The sequence below is a fragment of the Pleurodeles waltl genome, chromosome 12 (assembly GCF_031143425.1).
Source record: "Pleurodeles waltl isolate 20211129_DDA chromosome 12, aPleWal1.hap1.20221129, whole genome shotgun sequence".
NCBI classification, from domain to species: domain Eukaryota; kingdom Metazoa; phylum Chordata; class Amphibia; order Caudata; family Salamandridae; genus Pleurodeles; species Pleurodeles waltl.
The window spans coordinates 548,282,209-548,304,903 of NC_090451.1; the positions used below are offsets into that span (position 1 = coordinate 548,282,209).

The 22,695-nt window shown below is 45.0% G+C and overlaps 1 protein-coding gene across 1 annotated transcript in view; it reads left to right on the forward strand.

Moving 5' to 3' along the window:
• The first annotated feature begins 5,956 nt into the window (after positions 1 to 5,956).
• LOC138268182 (anoctamin-10-like) overlaps positions 5,957 to 22,695 on the forward strand; it is a 309,854-nt gene continuing 293,115 nt past the window's right edge. Inside the window, exon 1 of the mRNA XM_069217604.1 lies at positions 5,957 to 6,154. The gene's annotated coding sequence lies outside the window, so the exon portion shown is untranslated. The remainder of the gene's footprint in view (positions 6,155 to 22,695) is intronic.

Consider the following 22,695-nt stretch of genomic DNA (forward strand, 5'->3'; position numbering starts at 1 on the left):
AGAGGGAGAAAACAACAAACTGTGCAGGATGCAAAACAGGTGTGAACTGTAGCGAGGGTCATAAAAGTCAATGCAACCACGCAACTCGTTGACAGGCACTAAACTAAGGTCCCAGGGAATCTAAATAGTGCTCTACTCCTCTTGCTCTGGAAATGACCTCTACCCAAGAAGTGTATGACCATGCCAAGGAAGTTAGCAGCCCAGTGCACCTCCCTCTCTATGTTTCCACAGTCACGTTCGCTAGCACTTCCAGCTCCTGCGTACCCGTCACCTAATCTGATTCCTAACACTGGTCCATAAAGATGTTGTGCTCTACTGTGTCAAAAGCAGTAGAAAAATCATGCAACATCATTAGCAATGCTTCATTCAATTTTTCGGCTTACAAAAACCACTCCATTAACCCGTCTGGGTCCATTTTTGGCCTGAAATCTGACTGCAAATCTTACAAAAGCCTATGATTTTCTAAGTCACTAGTCAGTGTGACGTAATCAGTTTTTCCAGTATTTTAGTGGAGATAGGGTCCCTGCAATAGAATGAAAACTGACAGGGTCATCAGGATCCAACAATGGTTTTATTTAAGAGGATTGCTCAGTCAGAAATGTATTGATCCAAAAGTGAGGCATTTCTGATTTTTGAAACAATGCATGACAGGGATTGCATCCACTTTTTCTCCAAAGATGATTGATAGAGGTACCTTCTATACATATTTCTCTCTCAGGGGATGCCACCTTGAATAAGGAAAAGCCTTGGACTTTAGTCTTTTTTTATTTTTTATATCCCAATTCTACCTTTGTTTGCTGTAATAATCATTAGGGAATTGTTTAAACAGTTCTAAAATACTCTGCAATACTTTTTTGCTTGTATTTGCTGTTTTAAGATTTTGCTTGAAAAAGGGTAAATACTGGCAGAATTTCCAGTATTTTTACTGGCTTTGGCATACGAATACTGGCTAACCCAGTAAAATACTGTTCAGTTGTCAATAACCTCACGGTAGCAAGCTCCTGAGAAAAGCTTTGGACCCTTAAATTGCCTTTTTCATTTTTACAAATTAAGCACTGCTATACATGCTTGGTATGATATAACCCCAGCATTCATCAGCTACTGCAGTGTGTTCCCAAGAACACCTTTGAGACCCTAGACAAGCTAGTCATACTAGACAAGCATTCATCAGCTCTAGGGCCAGGGTCCCAAGAACAACTTTGAAAACCCTAGACAAGCTTGGCATGCTACAACTCAGCATTCATCAGCTGCGGCGGCGGGTTCCCAAGAACAACTTTGAAACCCTAGACAAGCTTGGAATGCTACAACTCAGCATTCATCAGCTGTGGCTGCGGGTTCCCAAGAACAACTCTGAGACTCTGTACATATTTTTATTATTATTATTATATATATATATATATATATATATATATATATATATATATATATATATATATATATAGAGAGAGAGAGAGAGAGATGTAGATAGATTGATATAATATGTAAATATACATAAATCTATATGTATATTCACACACAAAAACTGTGAACAGGGACGTTATAATTAGGTTCAGATTTCACACACACAAAACCATAGAAGTTCAGCAGTTATAGTTATACTTATTTCAAGAAACTATGGGCCTGATTACAACTTTGGCGGAGGGGGTTAATCCGTCCCAAATGTGACGGATATCCTGTATTACAAGTTCCATACGATATAATGGACGCGTAATACGGCGTGCGGGATATCCGTCACATTTGGGACGGATTAACGCCCTCCACTAAAGTTGTAATCAGACCCTATAACTTGTGGCCCAATTTAACTATAATTTGCGCCATGCACAGTTTTCTGATCAATAATATTATTGCAACTGTTGCAGTGATATTATCAATGATGTCCTAGAAGATGTCATGACTGATGCAATATATGGGATAATTAATAGTGCATGGTGAGGGCACAAGTTATAGTTACCTTAGGTAACGAGTTATAGTTTCTTGAGATAAGGGTAGGAGGCTGGCCCTGTATGTAGTGTGCAAAACTAGGCACACTGCGTAGGGGGTCCGGGCAATCACACATTGGTTTACAGAGGTAAAAACTAGACCACCTAATGCTCAAATGTTTGTGGTAGCTTGGTTGAGCAGTTAGGCTAATCGTAGAGAAGTACAAAGCATTTGTTGTACTCACAGTATCAATAAATGGGACCACAAACTCAAAAGAATAACTCGAAACCAACTTACAAAAATACTTCAGATTGTTATCATTTTTTTAAGACCAAGATCATCAAAATCGGGTAAGTACTTTTTAAGTTATGAATTTTTGAGGTTTTAATAAAAATAGTCTTTTTGTGCGTAATTATGCACCATAGGAATCAATGGAGAAAATACTTTGAAAATGCACATAAAATCAGGCAATGCATTTACCAATATCTCCTTTTGTAGGTATGTTGAGGTCGACAATGGGCACTATGAACCCACTGGTGAAGTTCGGGCGGTGTGAGAAAGTAGCCTCTTTCTAGCATGGTTACCCCAATTTTTGGACTGTTTGTCAGTGTGTTTTTACTGTTTCACCAGGAGCCTGCTAGTCAGGACCCCAGTGCTCATAGTTTGTGGCCTACATGTCAGTATGTTTTATTGCTTTGTCAGTATGGTTGACTGTGTCACTGGAGTCCTGCTAACCAGAACTCCAGTGCTTATGCTCTCTCTCTGATTCCAAATTTGTACTTACATAGTGGTAACCCAGTATTCCACTCCAAATTGGCATACTGGACACCCCCTTATAAGTCCCTAGTATATGGTACCTAGGTACCCAGAGCATTAGGGTTCCAGGAGATCCTTTTGGGCTGCGGCATTTCTTTTGCCACCCATAAGGAGCTCATACAAACACTTCTTCAGGACTGCCATTGCAGCCTGAGTGAAATAGTGTAAGCACTATTTCACAGCCATTTTCACTGCACCACATCACTTATAAGTCACCTATATGTCTAACCTTCAGACCCTGATGGCTAGGTGCATAGTACCTGTGTGTGAGGGCACCCTTACACTAGCAGAGGTGCCACTATATCGTCAAGGCCCATTTTCCTGGACTTCATGAGTGTGGGATGCTATTATAAGTGTGCACTACATATAGGTCAATACATATAGGTATCTTCACAATGGTAACTCCGAATATTGCCATGTGAGGTGTCTAGGAACTGGAAATTATACCCCCAATCTGATTCTGGTATTGGGAGGCCAATTCCATGCCCCCTGGGGGTTCCACCATGGACCCCCAGTACTGCCATACCAGCCTTCTGAGGTTTTCACTGCAGCCCCAGCTGCTGCCACCTCACAGACAGGCTTATGCCCTCCTGGGGACAGAACAGCTCAATCCTAGGAAGGCAGAACAATGCATTTCCTTTGGGAGCAGGGTGTTACACCCTCTCCCTTTGGAAATAGGTGTTACAGGCTTGGGAGGGTTAGCCTCCCAGAGCTTCTGGAAATGCTTTGAAGGGCACAGATGGTGCCATCCTTGCATAAGCCAATCTACACCGGTTCAGGGACCCCCAGTCCCTGCTCTGGCACGAAACTGGACAAAGGAAAGGGGAGTGACCACTTCCCTGTCCATCACCACCCCAGGGGTGGTGTCTAGAGCTCCTCCAGAGTATCCCTGGTGTTAGCCATCTTGGATTCTAAGCTGTGGGGACCCTCTGGAGGCATCTGAGTGGCCAGTGCCAGAAGATGACGTCAGAGATCCCTCATGATAGGTGCATACCTGGGTAGGTAACCAATCCCCCCCTCATGGCTATTTAGGGTCTCTTCTCTGGGTGTTTCCTCAGATTCAGCTTGCAAGACTCCTCCAGGAATCCTCTGCATCCTCTGCTTCAGCTTCTGACCATCGGATCAACCGCAGACTGCTCCAGGAATTGCTGTAACTGCAACAAAGTATCCAGGACGACTCCTGTGACCTGCAACTTTAGCTCCAGTCGGGTGGAAGGAAATTTGTGGCTCCTCTCAGATTCCAGAACTTTCTATCACTGAAATGTGAGGAAAGGGTGTTTTCTTTGGCCAAAATGTAGGGTTTGCAAAGGCTTCTGGGTAACAGAACCTGGTGAAAGCCCCACAAGTCACCCTATTCTGAATTCCCCTAGGTGTGTGGTTTTCAAAAATGTATAGATTTGCTAGGTTTCTCTCTGTGCCAGCTGAGCTAGAGGCCAAAATCCACAGCTAGGCACTTTGCAAAAAGCAGGTCAGTTTTCTTTGGGAAAATGTGATGTGTCCATGTTGTGTTTTGGGGCATTTCTTGTTGCGGGCACTAGGCCTACCCACACAAGTGAGGTACCATTTTTATCGGGAGACTTGGGAGTCTTGGGGGACTTGGGAGACTTGGGGGAATGCTCGGTGGAAGGAAATGTGTGGCTCCTTTCAGATTCCAGAACTTTCTATCACCGAAATGTGAGGAAAAAGTGAGAGTCCCACAAATAACCTAGTTTTCAAAAATGCACAGGTTTGGTAGGTTTCCCTAGGTGCCGGCTGACCTAGAAGCCAAAATCCACAGCTAGACACTTTACAAAAAGCTCTTTAGATTTCAATGTAAAAATGTGATATGTCCATGTTGCGTTTCCTGTCGTGGGCATTAGACCTACCCACACAAGTGGGGTACCATTTGTATCGGGAGACATGGGGGAACACAGAATAGAAGAACAAGTATTATTGCCCCTTGACTTTCACTACATTTTTTCCTTCCAAATGTAAGACAGTGTGTAAAAAAGACGTCTATTTAAGAAGTGTAGTGTAATTCACAGGCTAGTATGGGGACCCCGGAATTCAGTGATGTGCAAACAACCACTGCTTCTCAACACCTGATCTTCTGCCCATTTTGGAAATACAAAGGTATCCTTGAGACCTATTTTTACTCTTTATATTTCACTAAATGAATTGCTACATACCCGGTATACAATGAAAATCCATTGCCAGGTGCAGCTCATTTATTGGCTCCGGGTACCTAATGTTCTTGGTGAACCTTGAAGCCCTAGATATCCCGCAGCCAGAAGAGTCCAGCAGGCATAATGGTATATTGCTTTAAAAAATCTGCCATAGCTGGAAAAAGTTATAGAAGAAAACGTGGCCAGAAATGGTTCTTTTTTTCACCTCAATTTCAATATTTTTGTATTTTTACTTTCTGTAGGAAAACCTTGAAGGATCTACAGAAATGACCACTTGCTAAATTCTGAAATTTGTCTTATTTTCAGAAATGTTTAGCTGTCCAGGATCCAGCATTGGTTTCACACCCATTTCTTGTCAGTAACGGGAAGGAGGCTTGAAAGAATAAAAAATAGTAAAAATGGGGTATGTCCCGGTAAAATACCAAAATTGTGTTGAAAAATGTGGTTTTCTGATTTAAGTCTGCTTGTTCCTGAAAGCTGTGAAGGTAGTGATTTTAGCACCGGCCATTTTCAGGGAAAAAACACATTCTTTCTTCTGCAGCCCTTTTTTCCCCATTTAAAAAAAAAAAAAAAGAATTTAGCTGTATTTTGGCTATTTCTTGGTCTCCAGGGGAAGCCACAAACTCCTGGTACCTCTAGAATCGGTAGGATTTTGGGGAAAAAAGGACGCAAATTTGGCATGGGTAGCTTATGTGGACAAAAAGTTATGAGGGCCTAAGCGTTAACTACCCCAAATAGCAAAAAATAGGCTTGACGCAAGAGGGGAAAAAGGCCTGGCAGCGAAAGGGTTAAGGGAGGATCTACAGTAAATATTTGCATATGAGAGACTATGAACGAATTATGGAGACTGGTGTTTAGAGCTTCGAGTTAGTGTAATTCAAGGTGTCCACGGATCGAAGAGCGACGCGGTTATCGGAGAACGTTGCTATATCAGTCTGTGTGTGCCGGTGCCACCCATCAGATCAGAGAGGACTTAGTATACAGCATGCAGAAAACCGTCCTCTAATATGGGCAGTTTTAGGACCCAGCGGTCTTGGGTTTGCCTCTCCGCTCGCAAAACGAAAGAAGCTGAAAACCACATTCCTTATAGACTTGTCCGACCTGTTGTCTGTGATTTGGACGGAGATCTGATCATCACGCGGCCTTCCCTAGGTGGGCGAGAGATCGGTGCCAGTATATGCAGGGGATCGCCGTGCCCTTGCGCCCGCCCATAACCGAACCCAGCAGGAAGAGCAGGCTTTGAGAGAGACCAGGTATTTCTGCAGCATTTAGGGGACTCACCAGCCAGAAGCGTTAAGGCTGCTATAGGGCACTTTAAAACGAACCCCAGACATTAGCAATCCGAGACAGATCCAATGAGATGAGACAGTGAGACAGCTCATGGGGTTAATACTGCTCCTTCAGGGGAATGCAATTTAAAAGTTGCAGACTTAATTCTCAGTAAAGGTGAATGAATGTACTTACCTTGTTCTGCACAAACCAGTTTGAATGTTGGCTGGTCGATTAATTTACTTAAATCTTTTGAGAGTGATCCTTAGATTGGCTATTTGATTGTACCATACATGGTCAGGTTGTGCACAGAACTCACTCCTGTCCTGTGAGTATAGGGAGGAGGCAAACTGCGCTTACACTGAGAAACCTGGAAGAAGCAAGCGAGGGGGGTGAATGAGGGGGCATAGAGAAAGGGAGGGAGGGTAAACGAGAAAGAGAGGACAGGGGGGCAGACATGCAAGGAGAAACAGAAGCACAGAGACGGTGCCACGGAGAGAGAGAGTGGCAGACTTTTGATTACATAAAAAGTAATGACAGTCCGAGCGACAGGGATATATATATATATATATATATATATATATATATATATATCGAGAACACGAGATTTGAAAGACAGATAGATAGATAGATAGATAGATAGATAGATAGATAGATAGATAGATAGATAGATAGATAGATAGATACAATAGGTAGACAGAGGTAGAGAGAGGTACAAAGACGGATAACGGGAGATAGATTCAGAATGAGGAAGAGAAAGATAGAGCTAGATAAGAGATAGAGACAATGGGTAGACAGAGGCAGATAACGATACATAGATGGCAAAGGGGAGATAGATGAATGAAGAGGCAGAGAGAGATAAAGGCAGATAGAAATACATAGAAGCATGTATGGTGAAAGCCAGGTGTAGATAGACCTAGATAGACGCACAGAGATAGTCTGAAGCAGATGTTGACAGAGGCAGACAGAAGGCTGACAGATGTACATATAAATAGCACCAGATAGAAACAGAGGCAGATGGCTAGTTAAAGAGAGGCAGACAGCACACAGATGTAAACATGTGGATAGATAGAGGCAGACTGATGGATAGACAAAGGCAGTGTCAACCTCTGTTGGGGTGGGGGGGAGGAGAGTATGCTGGGTAAACAGATGCAACTGGGCCCCAACCATGGTGGTTGGGGTAGTTTGTCACTGGTGTCCCTCCTGTTGACCCACAAATCTGCCTCATTTATTTGCCCAATTCACTCCAGCTACTTGAAAATAAGCAGTATTGTCCCTAACAGACTTTGGTACTCCTGATGAACCGATATCTACTTTTAAAAATCTCATTCATTAGGATGAAGCTGTAAACATTCTTGATAAGAATGACAGACAAGGGCCAAAGTTTAAAGGTTTACTCAAAGAATATTAGTACGGAAATATATAAGCTGGATCAGTTACGCATATAGGCATACAGTATAAGTCAAGTACAAAAGAAACTAAGTAAAGTTCCACAGAAAGTACAGCACAGGTTCGCCTTCTAAGAAGGCCAAAAGGTGGGAGCTCACAAACAGGATAAGCAGGCCTTTTTATAAGACTTTAGGCAAAGGATTTCAAACACTGATTACGCCAATATATGTTTCTTAGGGTATACACCAGCATAAAGCATTTTATTACAGAATACCTTTGAAGATCTCTCACAATTCTACTACATTACATTCTGATGTTCCTAGAGTCCTGGCAACATAACTTATTAAATAATATGTTATTCGGTCAGGAGCAGTTAGGTTGCCCTTGGTTAAGTACAACACGTTCAATGTGAATGGCAAAGTCTCAGTCTTTCACTGACAGCTGATGATTTTTTATTACAGTATGTAGAACAGTAGCAACAGTGATCGCGTGATGCATTACGTCATATCCAAAATGGAAGAAAACCCAAATCAACTTAAGTTAGCGTGAGCTTCATTTCTTGTGCATTAAACACTAAAATTAAAAAGCAGATCCCATGCTCCCACTATGGCTTTGCAAACTGGACTAAATGCAACTATTTCCATACTTGTCTCTCAGGGCTGCGATGGTGAGCAATCACATGCTTCTCAGGAAGCTAGTGTTGTGGGCAAGAACTCAGAACTCAACAGCCAACTCACATAGACAATAATGTAATGTCCAGCCGAGAGCTTACCTTTTATAGTAAAATAAACTAATTTAATCACAACGCAAAACAAAATACTACACAACACAGTGGGTGCATAATACAGGACTGTTATCAATTGCATCTAACAGTGAAGTGCTACACCCTATTCTCCCTGGTGCCTCTCTCTTTCCTGCTATGGTTGGGTTTCCATCTTTACTATTCCCAATGCTGTACAAACTAGGCAAGTGTAATGCACAGGTGCAGCTAATTCAAAACAGTCCTACTCATTAGCAGAGCAATTTGTTTCAATGTTTTTATAACACTTGGTTGAAAAGTTTTACGCCTTGCCGCAACTTTTCCTGCATATATCAGTCTTTGTCCCTGTATGCAGGATGAGCCCCAAGATTTATTTGTTGTGTTGGTTGGTTGCATTGCATTACATGCTGTACGGCTGGTAGAAGAGACACATTGCCTTTCTTGTGGCACTGGTCCTTTTTTTGCACGGGCTACACAATGTCTGCTCAGAGGCCACAGTCAGCCTTGTGCGGGTAAGGGTTTGCAGAGCAGACTTGATGGGCAGGTCTGCACTGTCACATCAATCTTGAGTAGCAACGGCCATCTTGTCTGGCTGCAGACCAGTGACCGGACATAGCTCTTTCATTGTGATTATGTCTCTTTGGAAGGCCTCAGTGCTGATTTAGGCTTTTTGCTTCAGCAACAGTGTGACTTTTGTTTTCTGTGCCTGCAGTGGCAGTACACATATTTTGAGCTTGTGGTGGACGACACGAAGAGTCAGGAATATTTGCTCTGGTGCAGTTGTGATTTCATTCACTTGGGACCTGTGCAGAAAGACCAGTGGGAACCTGTTGCAGCATGGTGCACTACTGGCTTACTGTCTTTATTTGTCAGCTTCCTGTGGGTGTTATACATACTTGGAATTTGCTGGGCCTCTCATCCTGGAGAGTCTCTCTTCCTGCAGGTTCTAAGCACGCTGGCAAGCTTCTAGGCTCTTTAGACAGATCCTCCTCTCTCCCAGCAGAAAGTGCAGACTTCAGGTGATTTCTCTTTATTTCTGGGAGACTGGCTGTCAGGCAGACACCATCCATGGTTATATAGCAGAACTTCAAGTAATCTGGGGAGCACTCATTTCCTTTGTCTAGAAGAACCTTTGGACTGGAACAAAGTGGGAAGGTTTGGATCCCACTTTTATACACATTTTCCAGACAAGTGTGTGGATCCACTGCCAAAAGTTTGTGAACCATTTTAAATTGGTTCTAGGTTGCTCCCCAGACATAATGTTTTTGCAGAGCGATATTTCAGACAGTGGATAGGAAAGTGGTTTATTAGTAGGTGCAGGTGGGTACCTACAGCTAGTAATAAGACCACAATCAAAAATAAGGTTTAGTCAGATCCCCAATAAATTAATCCTTGCTCACCCCTTGGTAGCTTTGCTGTGAGCAGACAGGCTTAACTTAAGAGACAGGTGTGTAAAGTATTGAATATCACCAAAACAGTAAATAAGTAAGACAAAACACACAATTGAAGTCCAACAGTTCTTAGTTCTAACTTGGAGGGCTCACTAGTAGCGATTGGGGAGGGAGAGAATTGCACCCCACATGTACTGACGCACAGTTTAACAGTTTAAATGAAAATACAGTGATCCTTCAGGGTACAGAGGATATGAGGTATAACGGCGGGGTGGCGTTTGCTCATCCACAGGATGGTGAAGGCCCCAGGAGTCATGGGGGTAGCCATGAAGCTACTGTCAATACTAGATCGGTGAAGGGTACTGTACCTGGAGAAAACTAGGCAGCAGAATTTATTTTCTCATTATCTGATCAATCCGGGGATGGAGATGACTCCAGTATGTCAACTGAGTCAGAGTCCAATAGTAGCCTCACTGCCTCTACGGCCTCTATGATGGGGCTGAAGGAAGACAATATCCATGAAAGGAGCTAAGAAAACCGACTTCGTGAAAATTATTATGGACAAAACCGAGGAGAAAAAGAAAAAGTCTGCAAGAGGAGCAAGAGCGATGTCCTGGGAAATACAGATACTCAGCAACTTCAAGATAACTCAGATGATCTGTTTAAGGGCCCCGTGGACCTTGTCTCTGGTTTTGCAGAAAATTGTGAACCTCCTTCTCTGCACCTTATTTATCAAACAATGATGTTACAACATAAACAGATACAAAGTGATAATAAGAAAGCCAGGGTTGCTAGCAAGCAGCTACAAATTTCAGTAAGAAAGATTGCAAAGATTTGCTTGGAGACTGGGGAGCTTATCGCTACAATGGAGACCCACACTAGTATGTTAGAGACTGATGTGTGTGCAGTGGCACAGCAATCAGCCATGCATGAGTCGCAGCTTATAGATATTCAGTGGAAAATAGAGGATTTTGAAAATCGCCAACGATGCAATAATCTGTTTATTCTGGGGATTCAAGAGGGAGTAGAAGGCCAAGATATGGGGGTTTACATTGGTTAACTATTCAAAAATGCCTTTCCTGATCTAGAAAGCTGGGACTGGGAGCAGGAAATACAAAGAGCTCATCGGTTTCCATCGCATCTGAAGAAACAAATGGAAGCAGAAGAGGCTAGGGCAAATCAGTCACGACCAAGGGCTGTAATCGTTTGCTTTGGTAACTATTTGCTGCGGCAAGCGGTCTTTGAAAAAGCCAGCCCTGACTCGAAAATTAATTGTGAGGGTGTTTCCATTTTTACTCGCCCTGATTATTGTCATGGCACTGTGGAACGGTGTTGCTGATTGAGGCAAACACTTTTCAAGAGAGAGGGGTTGAAGCATATCTATTAACCCTGCCCATCTCAAAACTGTGTATAAGGGTAAGGTATGGGTCTTCTCTTCAGAAGTTAAGGCCAAAGAGTATTTGCAAACCCTGACTTGATTATGGACAGTTAAGGGCCCTAGTGCACTGGACCACAGGGCGTATGTATCATGAGAGCAGTAGTTGGCATATGTTACAATGATTTTAAATCTTGCTTTCTCCTGGGTGCTCAACATTAAATGGCAGTCGGGAATCAGTATTCTAGGATCAGAAGAAGCTCCTGGGTTTCGGGGGGGTACTATCCATCTTACAGACCTAACAGTCTGGTGGTCTCATTTGGTAGTAGTAGGGGGAGGGTTCGGGTAGGTGGGGGGTTGTTTGGAAGGGTGTGGGCCTGGGGCTGTAGAGTTTAGGTGGAGGGTGTCAGAAAGGGTAGGGAGTGGGAGATGCACAGTAAGCCAACGGTTTGAATTTTGTACATCTATCACAGGAGCTGCAGTAGTTCAGGTGTTTTTAAATAGAGAATTAAATGAGATACAGTAGTAATCTGAGAATTGCTACAATAAACATTAGTGGGCTAACTGATGGCACGAAAAGGCATTTTGTAGCGGAAGGCTTAAAAACAATGAGGGCAGATATTATTTGAATGCAGGAAACGCATATTATTGGTCCCAAAAAGCATTTGCTGGAATTTCCTGGGTATCAATTATTGGCCCATACTACACAAGGAACTACAACGAAGGGTGTAGCAGTAATGGCACGAAACAAAATGATAGAAGTTGTCAAGAGATCTGTGAACAAACTGGGTCGATGGGTGATTCTGAAGTGTATTATTGGCACATGCAGATTTACTTTATGTTCAATTTATGGATCTAATTTTGATGAGCCGTAAGCAACTGACTTTATTAATATAGAACTAACAGCTTGGGCCTTACTGATTATTATCTGTGGGGATCTGAACATGCACATTGATAGTAGAATGCCCTGTCAGAGTCAGGCATGGTACATGGGGAGGAAACTGAAAGTATTTAGGCTTTGCTAACTTTGGTGCAGAGCCACGGACTGGTAGATGCTTGGCAGGAGTGTAAGGCTCCTGATCCCGGGTATACCTTTTTCTCTTATCCACATAGGAAGTCTGTCAGGTTAGACTAATCTTTATTGTCAGCTTCATTGTGTGAGGGGTTAATGGTTGAAAAACACCCAATAATTATTTCTGACCACAACCCCTTTGTGATAGAAATTTTGGTATTAAGTAAGGAACAGCAATCTAAGAACTGGTCATTTGACCGGGGACTCTGTTGGATCAGGCATATATTACACATATTAAAAAAAGTGGATACCAGATTTTTTTTTATTAAATGGGGGGTCTGCCCCTATTGGGGTGGTTTGGGATGCCTTAAAGTCAGGAATACGAGGGGAGACTTTAAGTTACAGTTTAAGCAAGGAGAAATTGCGCTCCAAATTTATAAGCGCAGCCCAGGCCGAGTTGGTAATGCTGGAATCACAGATCGTGGAGTTGGCCAGGAATAAACTTCCTTTGCAAGAGGTTTTAAATCAAATTGCTGCAATAAGGGTCAGAATTTCCCAGTTTTATTTAGAGCGGGATGTTATTAAGGCTCAGTCGTGCCGTCAGGAATGCTATAAATTTAGCCAGAAGGTGGGCAGGCTTTTGGCTTACAAAACTAGACAAAAGATGACTTGAGATCTTATTAGTACAGTTAAAGATAAAGATGAACAGATAGTGAAGGGGGGCCTGGCAGTTCTAAGGGTATTAAAAAAAAGAATATTATTGCACAATATACCAGCAGGAGGCTGAGGATCCCCATACCTCAGAACACAGGATTAATCAATATCTGGGCAAAACTTTTGGAGGGTGGCTGCATGAGGATGAAAGGTGTAAATTAGCGACCCCCATTAGATCTGAGGAGATCATTGCAGCATTGAGCTCTAGTGGAAAGGCCTCTGGCCCAGATATGAACGCCTTGGAGTTTTTCAAGGTATTTTACAGTGAATTGAGAAATTAACTTCTTATAATGTTTAAGGCGGTGCAGGATGGATTACCTGCTCCTGCATCATGGATGTCTGCAAATATTATAGTTTTCTTCAAAAAAGATAAAGACCCTTTATTACCAGGCTCTTAACGCCCTATCTCTTTAATGAACCAGGATGCTAAACTCTGTGCTAAGGTTCTTGCCACCAGACTGAGTCTGATGATTAGCAAACTGGTTTCCCCCTGGCAACATGGTTTTATTCCTGGATGGGGCACTACTGATCATGTGAGGCAGGTCATTGCCATTTCAGATGCATCCCAGGCCACAGGGACACCTATGTCACTGATCTTATTGGATGCAGAGAAGGCCTTTGATCGGGTGAATTGGGCATACTTATGGGCTATACTCCTTAAATACAATATAGAACCTGGTTTTATTAAGGCTATTCAGGGTTTATCTCAGAACCCCATTGCACGAATACAAATGGTCGGGATGGGTTCTGAGCCTATTTATATTACAAGGGGCACAAGGCAGGGGTGTCCCTGCTCACCTCTGCTTTTCGCACTTTACATAGATCCACTCATAAGAAGACTGCTAGATAACAAATTAATTGCTCCAATGGAAATGACCGAGGGAACTGTCAAAACATTGGCCTATACCAATGATATTGCTATAGCATCACCAGACCCAAGGACGTCGTTAATAGAAATAGAGAAAGTGAAAGGTGGGGCCAACCAACAAGGCCGATCGAACGTGAGCTCCGTCGGCTCCGACTGAATCCCCCCAGGCCATAGGTAACGACGAGGTGAAGGGGTGCAAAATGACTCCCCCTGACCTGGTGGCGTGCCTCTGAACCCCCGGAGGGGGAGAGCCCGCCGAGGGCGTCAGTCGGAAGCGGCGTGTCGCCCGAGGCGGGGCCCGTCAGCCGAGCGGCAGGCTCGCCTCGTGGTGCGGCCTGGCGGTGACCGGGGAGGAGCTGAGCGAGGACGGCGGGGGGCTGGAGATCTGTGATGGCGACGAGGCCTGCGGGCGCCGTGGAGCAGGGGAGAGAGTTGTCTCCCCCTGCTGAACTGCTCAGGAGGTAGGAAGAGCACCATTGAGGTGAGAACCTGCGTGACACGGCAGCAGCGAGGCAGAGTCCAAGAAGGGCTGACTATGCGGAGCTTGGGGCTGCGGCCCGAAATGAAGAAGGAGGTTGCCCCCCACTGAAGCCCACTGTTGGTACCGGTGAAAAGAGGGATCCAAAGGGACTGTCTTGCCCAAAAAAATAGGAGCCTGCTCGGCGATGCAACGGCGTGGTCCCGCACAGGAAGAGCCAGGACGGGGAGAGAGAGGCCATACTGGAGGGAGGCCCTCAAGACAATGGGGTCCAGTGGTGGGTCCACAGGTGGGTGGCGGTGGGACACTTAAAAGAGGGAGGCACACCCGCAAGTGGGCGACAGAAGGCTGGAACGTGAAAGAGCAAGCGAGATACGGGGGAGAGGAGAGGCACCTGACTCCCCCTTGAAACGTGGGCAGAGGCCTAGGGGGGGCCGTGATGAGAAGGAGAGATGTCCTGGTGGGGAGAGAGAGCCTACAGACAGGCGCTGGGGTCCGGTCCCCGAAAGAAGCATATGCTGCAGCGAAAGGTGAAGGCAAACAGGGTCTCTAGCTATTTTTCACCGGCCAGAATAGAGAGCACGGACTTGGCACAAGGGGAAGAGATGGCGCTCACAAAGGAGGACCTCTTGTCCTCCCTTCGCACTTTCAAAGCCAAACTGCGGGAGGAGATCACAGCTGATATTAGAGCGACGCTGGATGCCTTCCAAGCAGATGTCAGTGGGAAAATATCCGCACTTCAAGCAGATGTAGACTCGGTCGGGCCCATACGATAGACCGCGAAACTCACATACATGACTTACAGCAGAAAGTTGCCTTGGTGGAGAATGAGATTACGAGTATTAAGGCGCAGCTCCACCTCGCCACACTAAAGTGCGAAGATTTCAAAAATCGTGCACGCAAGACAACATCAGAGTGAGGGGCCTGGAGGAGGGAGCCGAGGAGACAGACCTGGAGGCCTTTGTGATTGGACTTTTTCCCACCCTTTTGGGATAGGATAGACCAGAGGTGCGAATGGAACGAGTGGATCGTGTGGGCAGCAGAGCCACAGGCGAGAAGGCCTAGAGACATCCTGGCGAAGTTGAGCTTGTTCAAAGTCAAGGAACGTATTCTATTAAGGGCACGACAACAAGACTCTGCCTCCTTCCAGGGTACACAATGCACCCTTTATCAGGATATAGCTCCGTCAACCATGGCACGGCAGCAATAATTCCGCCTGGTGACGGAGGCCCTGAGAGAGAAGCACATAAGATATCGGTGGACTTTTCCCTTTGGTGTGGCATTCGAACTCCATAATAGGACATGTCATTTCATGGCTGTGGATGCAGCGGCATCTGCGTTGGGCCTAGAGTCTGGAGGAGAGAGGGGAGACGCCGGTGTCGACGCTGGAGATGTGCGAGGAGAGGATACCCCTTCCATGTCTACGGATCAATGGAAACAACAGAGGGGGGGGAGGAAGTTCCCCAGGAGATGACTTTGCCCGGCTGTCCGGCCTTGGCGGGAGCTCCAGCGGATCACCAGAGTGAGCTGGGGTGTAGCCCCAGGTGGGGGCAGTGATGGAACACACAAGAAACACACTTGAAGATGGGGGAGGGACATCGTCTCCGACACAAACAATACACTCAGATATCTTTAGCTTCAGCGCCAACGAAGCACTGTGGGGTGGCTTTGATGTTTCACAGATCTATCCACTTCAGGGAAACGGGTTCCAAGAAAGATAAAGAGGGCAGATATTTAATGGTAAAAGACAGCTTAGAGGGGAAAATGTGTACAATATCTAATATTTACCTTTGCTAGGCGCTGGTACTTCCCCAATGTACTGACCCGTGATGCAGCTTCTCGTAACGATCTGCGGTTAACAATCAGAGAGTATTTTCAGCATAATGGGGTAGGAGATACCAACCCCCATATACTATGGGATGCCTTTAAGGCAGTCATCAGAGGCAAATGCATCTCACTAGCGTCTGTGATGCACCGGTTAAAAGCTAAAGACCAACTTCTTTTGGAAAGTTAACTTAAGATAGCTGAACAGGACCATAAGCTTTCCCCGACGTGGCAGGCCCAGAAGAGGGTGGTGTCCATCAAAGGTAAATTACAAGCTATCTATACAAATAGGGCAGAATTGACACTGCTGAGGCTTCAGAAATCCCATTATGACAAGGGCAACAAGATAGGCACCCCCCTGGCAAGACAACTACGAGCCAAAAAGGCACTGGACTACATAGAGCAAGTTAACGACGAGCTTGGAGAACACCTCACTGAAGAGGGGAAAGCGTTGGCATTCAGATGGTTTTACGACCATCTTTATCACTCAGATCACCCACCTACTCACACTCAAGAAACCTATTTACAAAACACCCAGCTGCCACAGGTCTCCAAGGAGATGAATGAAATGTTAGCGGCACCATTTACAGTAGAGGAGGTCCAGGCGGCTTTTGACGCCCTCCCCCTGCATAAGGCCCCTGCCCCTGACTGCTTTACGGCTCATTTTTACAAATCTTTTGGTGCGGAGCTGGCATGACAGCTCGCTGCACTGTTTAATTATATACGAGGTGAAGGACCGGTGTCCCCATCTATGGGGGAGGCTCTGATCACTCTAATACCCAAGGTGGGAAAGGACCCTCAGTTATGCGCCTCATATAGACCTATTGCCCTGCTTAATCTTGACGCCAAATTATACTCTAAAATCCTGGTGCGGAGGATGGAGGATGTTATGCCAGAGCTGATACATCCGGACCAATCGGGCTTTATCAAGGGGCGCCAAACGCATGATAATCCGCGACGTGTCATCCATTTGATGGAAAAGGTTCATAAGAAACAGGTCCTGGCGCTCTTATTGGCGCTTGATGCTGAAAAAGCATTTGATAGGGTGGAGTGGACATTTTTGGTGGCAACCATGAGACATTTTGGATTCGGGGAACAATTTATAACAATGGTAATGAGCAACTATTCATGCCCCAGGTCCCGCATTTCGGTAAATGGGGTGATTTCTGAGTTTTTTTATCTGTCGCGGGGTACGAGGCAGGGATGCTCTCTTTCCCCGCTGCTTTTTGCGTTGAGTGTTGAGCTCTTGGCGGTGCAGGTGAGAGCATGCCCTGCATTAAGGTTGGCTCCGACCACCATAAAATGTCCTTATTTGCTGATGATATTTTATTATTCGTCATTGAACCCCGCACATCCCTTGTGGCAATTCAAGAGGAGTTATCACTCTTCAAGCAGGTGGCAGGTTTTAAAGTAAATGCGGGGAAATCATATCTCCTCAACCTGTCGATGCCCGCAGGTGTAATGGCCCAAATTGCTTCCTTGATCCCATTTACGTGGGCTAAAAAAGAAATCACATATTTGGGTATTCAACTTGTTCCAAAGGTGTCCGATCTGTTCTGAGCTAACTATCCCCCCTTGCTCAAGTCATTACGAGAAGACTTTAAGAGGTGGTCTCCACTCTGGCTGTCCTGGCTGGGGCGCATCAATAGCATTAAGATGACAGTGCTCCCCAGATTCCTCTACCTCTTTCACAGCCTCCCCGTTGATATTCCGCCAGAGTCAGAAAAGCTGTGGCTTCATGTGGATAGGGTGGTGACGAGCAAGACTTTGTGGGATGTTCCTTGGAAGCCCAAGGGGGCACGTCCACAAAACGCATACATCAGCACACCCACCGCCACTACCCTTAAAGTGTGGGGCAAGGTGACAAGAGCCTACGAGATCACATCCTTCCCTTCACCACATACCCCCATCCATTTTAATAAGGCTTTCCCCCCGGGGGAAGCTATAGGGCCCTTTGATAAATGGAGAGAAGGGAGGTGCTTGCGAATGGCAGATTTATACCATGGGGACCAACTCCGTACGTTTAATAATTGTTGCAGAGATTTCCAGCTCCCACAGTCCGAACACTGCCATTATACTCAGTTGGTGCATTGTGTCACACTGCCACACATGAGGGAGGCAGCCACAAGGGATCTGCTCACAATGGAGCGATTTGTGCAACGGGGAGGAGTGACGAGGGGCAGTATTTCAACGCTGTATACTATATTAGCCGCTGCACAGAGGGCACCGACCCCTCAACACATCCCCTTCTGGGAACAGGTTTGGGCATCCCAGTGGGAGAGGACCGTTGGTGACACTTATACCATGACATATTCAAACATAACCGCTCAATGGGCGCCAGGGAAGCACACTATAAACTGCTCTACAACTGGTACCTCTACCCCGAGAAGCTTAAGAAACTATACGCCCAGGTGTCCGATAGATGTTGGCGAGGCTGTGGCATGTTGGGGGATTTTAGACACATTTGGTAGGACTGCCCAACTATTCGCCCCTATTGGAACGAAATCCTATCACACCTTAAAGAGATATTAGGATATCCCGTACCGTCCTCTCCGGAGCATATTCTTTTGGGCCTTCGAGCCCAAGAACTGCAGCACCAATCACACGGGGACCGTGCCATTCTTTGGTTGGCACTAGGGGCGGTGAAGACAATATTAGCGTCCTTCCGGAAAAGGGCAGACCCACCCCCAATAGCCCTGTGGTGCACCAGGTTGTGGAGGAGCCTCGCCATGGAGCGTCTGGCCGACAAAGGGGAGGGCTCGCGCAGAACTTTTGATTGTATCTGGGACCCCCTGGTCAGGTTTCTCTCTAGGGACTTACCCCTTACTGCATGTGGTCCGTGGCTTCGAGCATTGCACCTCTTCCATATATAGGAACCAGCTGTCGAGATTAGATGAGTGGACATGGAATAGCTCCCTCTGGCTCAGAGAGGGAGTCCCCAACCCCTGACTTCTTTTAGTTAATTCAGACACATATTAAGGGATGGATCATTTGTTGTGTTGTTAAAGTTTGTTTTATATTTGTTTCAAATACTGAAAATTGATGGCCGTGCTCACCATTTGTAGGGTAACACTGTTGCCTTCAATTTGTGTTTTTTCTCCGAACAGTGCTAGTCTTACTCCGGATTGGGAGGAGCTGGGAGATGACACGAACTACAGTGGGTAGCCTAATGTCGTACACTGGTATACATGTTTATTGTGTTGTACAAAAATTTCAATAACAATACATTTACAAAAAAAAAGAAATAGAGAAAGTGACAGCTAAGTTTATTGAGGTCTCGGGTTATTTATTAAACAAGGCTAAGTGACAATGTTTAATGATCTTTTGAAGATAAGCGGAAAACTGTGCAAGTGATTTATTTGGGCATTAGGCTAACAACTAATCTTGATGGTATCGTTGATAATAATCTCACTCCAATGTTAGCCAAGACTTAACAAGAATTACAACGTATGAACAATTTGCACCTTTCGATAGTAGGACGGCGTAATTTAATTAAAATCCTCTTCCTTCCCCAGGTTTTGTACTTTTTCAGAACCATTCCACTAGAGTTTTAGCATGAGTGGGGTCTGGGTGGTATTATAGGTTTATATTGTTTATTTTTTATGTCATATTTTCTTGTTAAGATAAAGTGATTTATTATTACTTTATTATTATTAAAGTGATTTATTGTTGCCAAAATTACCAGGATTATGTTGGAGAAGAAAATATGAATGCATTACTGTATGTGTATTTTGTTAAAGAAAGTGTTGTAATGAAAAAGTTATGTTCATTATTTGTAGCTCTGAATTATACTATGTATTTTAATTTTGAATGATTTTCACCAATGTCAAACAGTTGGGTGGCAAGTTTCCTGCTATTTCTATGGGAGCTCGGGTACCTACACTTTGCCAATGCATAGTCTGACAAGCGGCATGTACATGGGAGACAGCAATCCACCGGGTCCTTTGCCGGGCTTAATTTCGAAGCCCCTACCACTATGGTGGCTGAGAACCTTCCTACAGATTAAGGAGGTTATGTCCATGGCTGCATGGATCAATGGGGCTGTGACACTTTAGGGGACTTCAACCGGGGAGTGACGTGTACCACATTTGAGGAAGCACGAGAAATGTTAATTGTCGGGACTGGGCAATTTTTACATTTTGCCAAACTTACAACAACGGCTAGTGACATTATGTGTAGCTTCCCACATAACCCACACCCACGCTGGATGCAGGTTCTAGAGGTCCTCGTCCTCTGCCCACCGAAACCAGCCGAGTGTACACTCGCGTGACAAGAAAACCTCTTGCCATCTCAGCAGAGGCGAGAGATGTGTCTAGTTCCTCTGCGTTTATTCGCGTTCACCTAGATCTATATGTGTAGAAGTGTCAATACAAGCAGTGTTTCAACCACCAGCAAAGAAGGCATAGTAATCAGGGAAAATCGTCACAAGCTACACAGCGGCACAGCAGTTAGAATGGCAAAGGTCACTGATCTGTTCATTTGAAATGAATGGGAAATCGCCGGTACGTACTTATTAACAGCCCCATATTTACTGCTCTGAAATATTTTCAATTCGAATTATTCACAGCATCAATATGGTTATTGTTAATCTAATACTGCTAATAAGGACTTGCAAATCCAGTAGGCCTGGTTTGGTTTATGCGTATATTCATTGTTGTGGCATGTCTAAATGTAAAACTATAAACCTTAAAGACAGGCACTGAAATACTGCTCAGGTGGCACCTGATGGCTGGAAGCAAGTTCACGTGGTAAACTACATCTTAATCATGTATGCTGTCCCTCTTGGATGGGATATCTAGTTACCCTTCTTTGGCCGCCTTCTGTTTAGTGAGCCCTTCCCCATATTTTTCATCCCACTTGAAACTGCCACAAGCTGACCACAATATCTCTGTAAAACACAAGTCCCTCATACTGGCATCACGCAAAAGAAAGCCACCCTCCAGGGTGTAGCCTGGTGTGTTAGGGTTAGGTAGTCAGATATGGAACGGCGTGATTGGTTGATCTAAAACTACCAGCACCATCTGTCTTCCAATCAGGATGATTCGGAATCAGATGTTTCCCCTGTCTGTCTTGACAATTGTTTTTATGGCGTCCTTCTTAGCTTGGGAAGCCAGAGCTAAAGTATTAGCACTCGCTACCACGTATCACATTAAGCCAGAAACATTGTTCGGCGATGTAAATAATCGTTCATGTGTCTGATATTCCTAAAAACTAAATTCAACATGGTCCTTGATAACCCATGATACCCTTCTTCACACCTTCCTTAAAGGCATATTTATTCTCTAGTACTCTAGTTTTATCACAAGCCACCTTACAAAGGAATTCTTTGTATAAAATCATAAGGCATTTCACTTTCCTCGCGTCATGGGTCATGCGCCATTACAATGTGCCCAAATCACAGAGTCCGGACCATAAATAAACATGCCATTTTCAATGCTAAGAGCTCTAACTTTGAAAAAAGTGAGACCGATTGCATTGCAAATGCTTGTTATGTATTGAAAAAAGCTATTCTCTCACCAGAGAGACTGCGGGGAATATAAAGGACTCAATATCATAGATGTGCGGGCGCTAAAGCAGACTTTCTGCATATGCCATGGGGTTGACCAGACTTGGCAGCATACTGGAGCATAGTCTCCTGCCAGCTTGGGGAAGTGACAGATATACATATAGGGGGTAATTCTGCCGCCATTTGGCCGCACCGCGGTCAAAAGACCGCTGGTGCCATTCCGACTTTCCCGCTGGGCCGGCGGGAATGAGGCCTACAACACTGAAGCCGGCTCCGAATGGAGCCGGCGGTGTTGCAGGTGTGCGATGGGTGCAGTTGCACCCGTCGCGCTTTTCACTGTCTGCTAGGCAGACAGTGAAAAGCCTGCTGGGGCCCCGTTAGGGGGCCCCTGCACTGCCCATGCCAGTGGCATGGGCAGTGCAGGGGCCCCCAGGGGCCCCTAGACACCCGTTACCGCCAGCCTCTTTCTGGCGGTGACAACCGCCAGAAACAGGCTGGCGGTAAGGGGGTCTGAATCCCCATGGCGGCAAAGTATTCTACATAATTGCATTACCGGGGCTCTTAATAGCAAACACACTGTGGAGCAGGGCATGGTGAATGGGCAATGGCGGAAGAATGCTGGATGCCGGAGGTTAGGATTGATGGGAAAATGGAGGAGGATTTTTTTGAATGGGCGGTGATGTTGTAGGAACCAACGGCTCCAATCGAGGACCCTGGCTCAGATGGCCAATGAGGGACCCCACTGGAGGTACCCTGGGTGTAGTTGCCTAATGCTGTGTAAGGTTATCCCAGTATCTAGTGTGCCAGATGGAGTAAGGGGTAGAGCGTGCTGTGTGGATGCATCAATATTGTACAGATGATCTGTATATGGAATATTGCTCTGTCTATTTAACTGTATTGCGCTGCAAAAAATCTTAATAAAGACATATTAAAAAATCATATGGTATTAGAGACTATTGGGATGAACATTACACTCTTTTCTACGTGTTTATAGAGGATTTGTCTTCTTTTTCAGTAGCCCCAAAGCAGACATAGATTAGTGGGCTCAGACTGCAACAGTCAGAGCCTTTTGCTCAGTGTGCATCTAATGCTTTTAATGACAGAAACAATGTTGAACTTCTAGCATACAATGAAATACTGTTCACATAAATGCAAAGGACAACCTACTAATACACTGAGACTTGAGTATTATTCACTGTGCGGAAGAC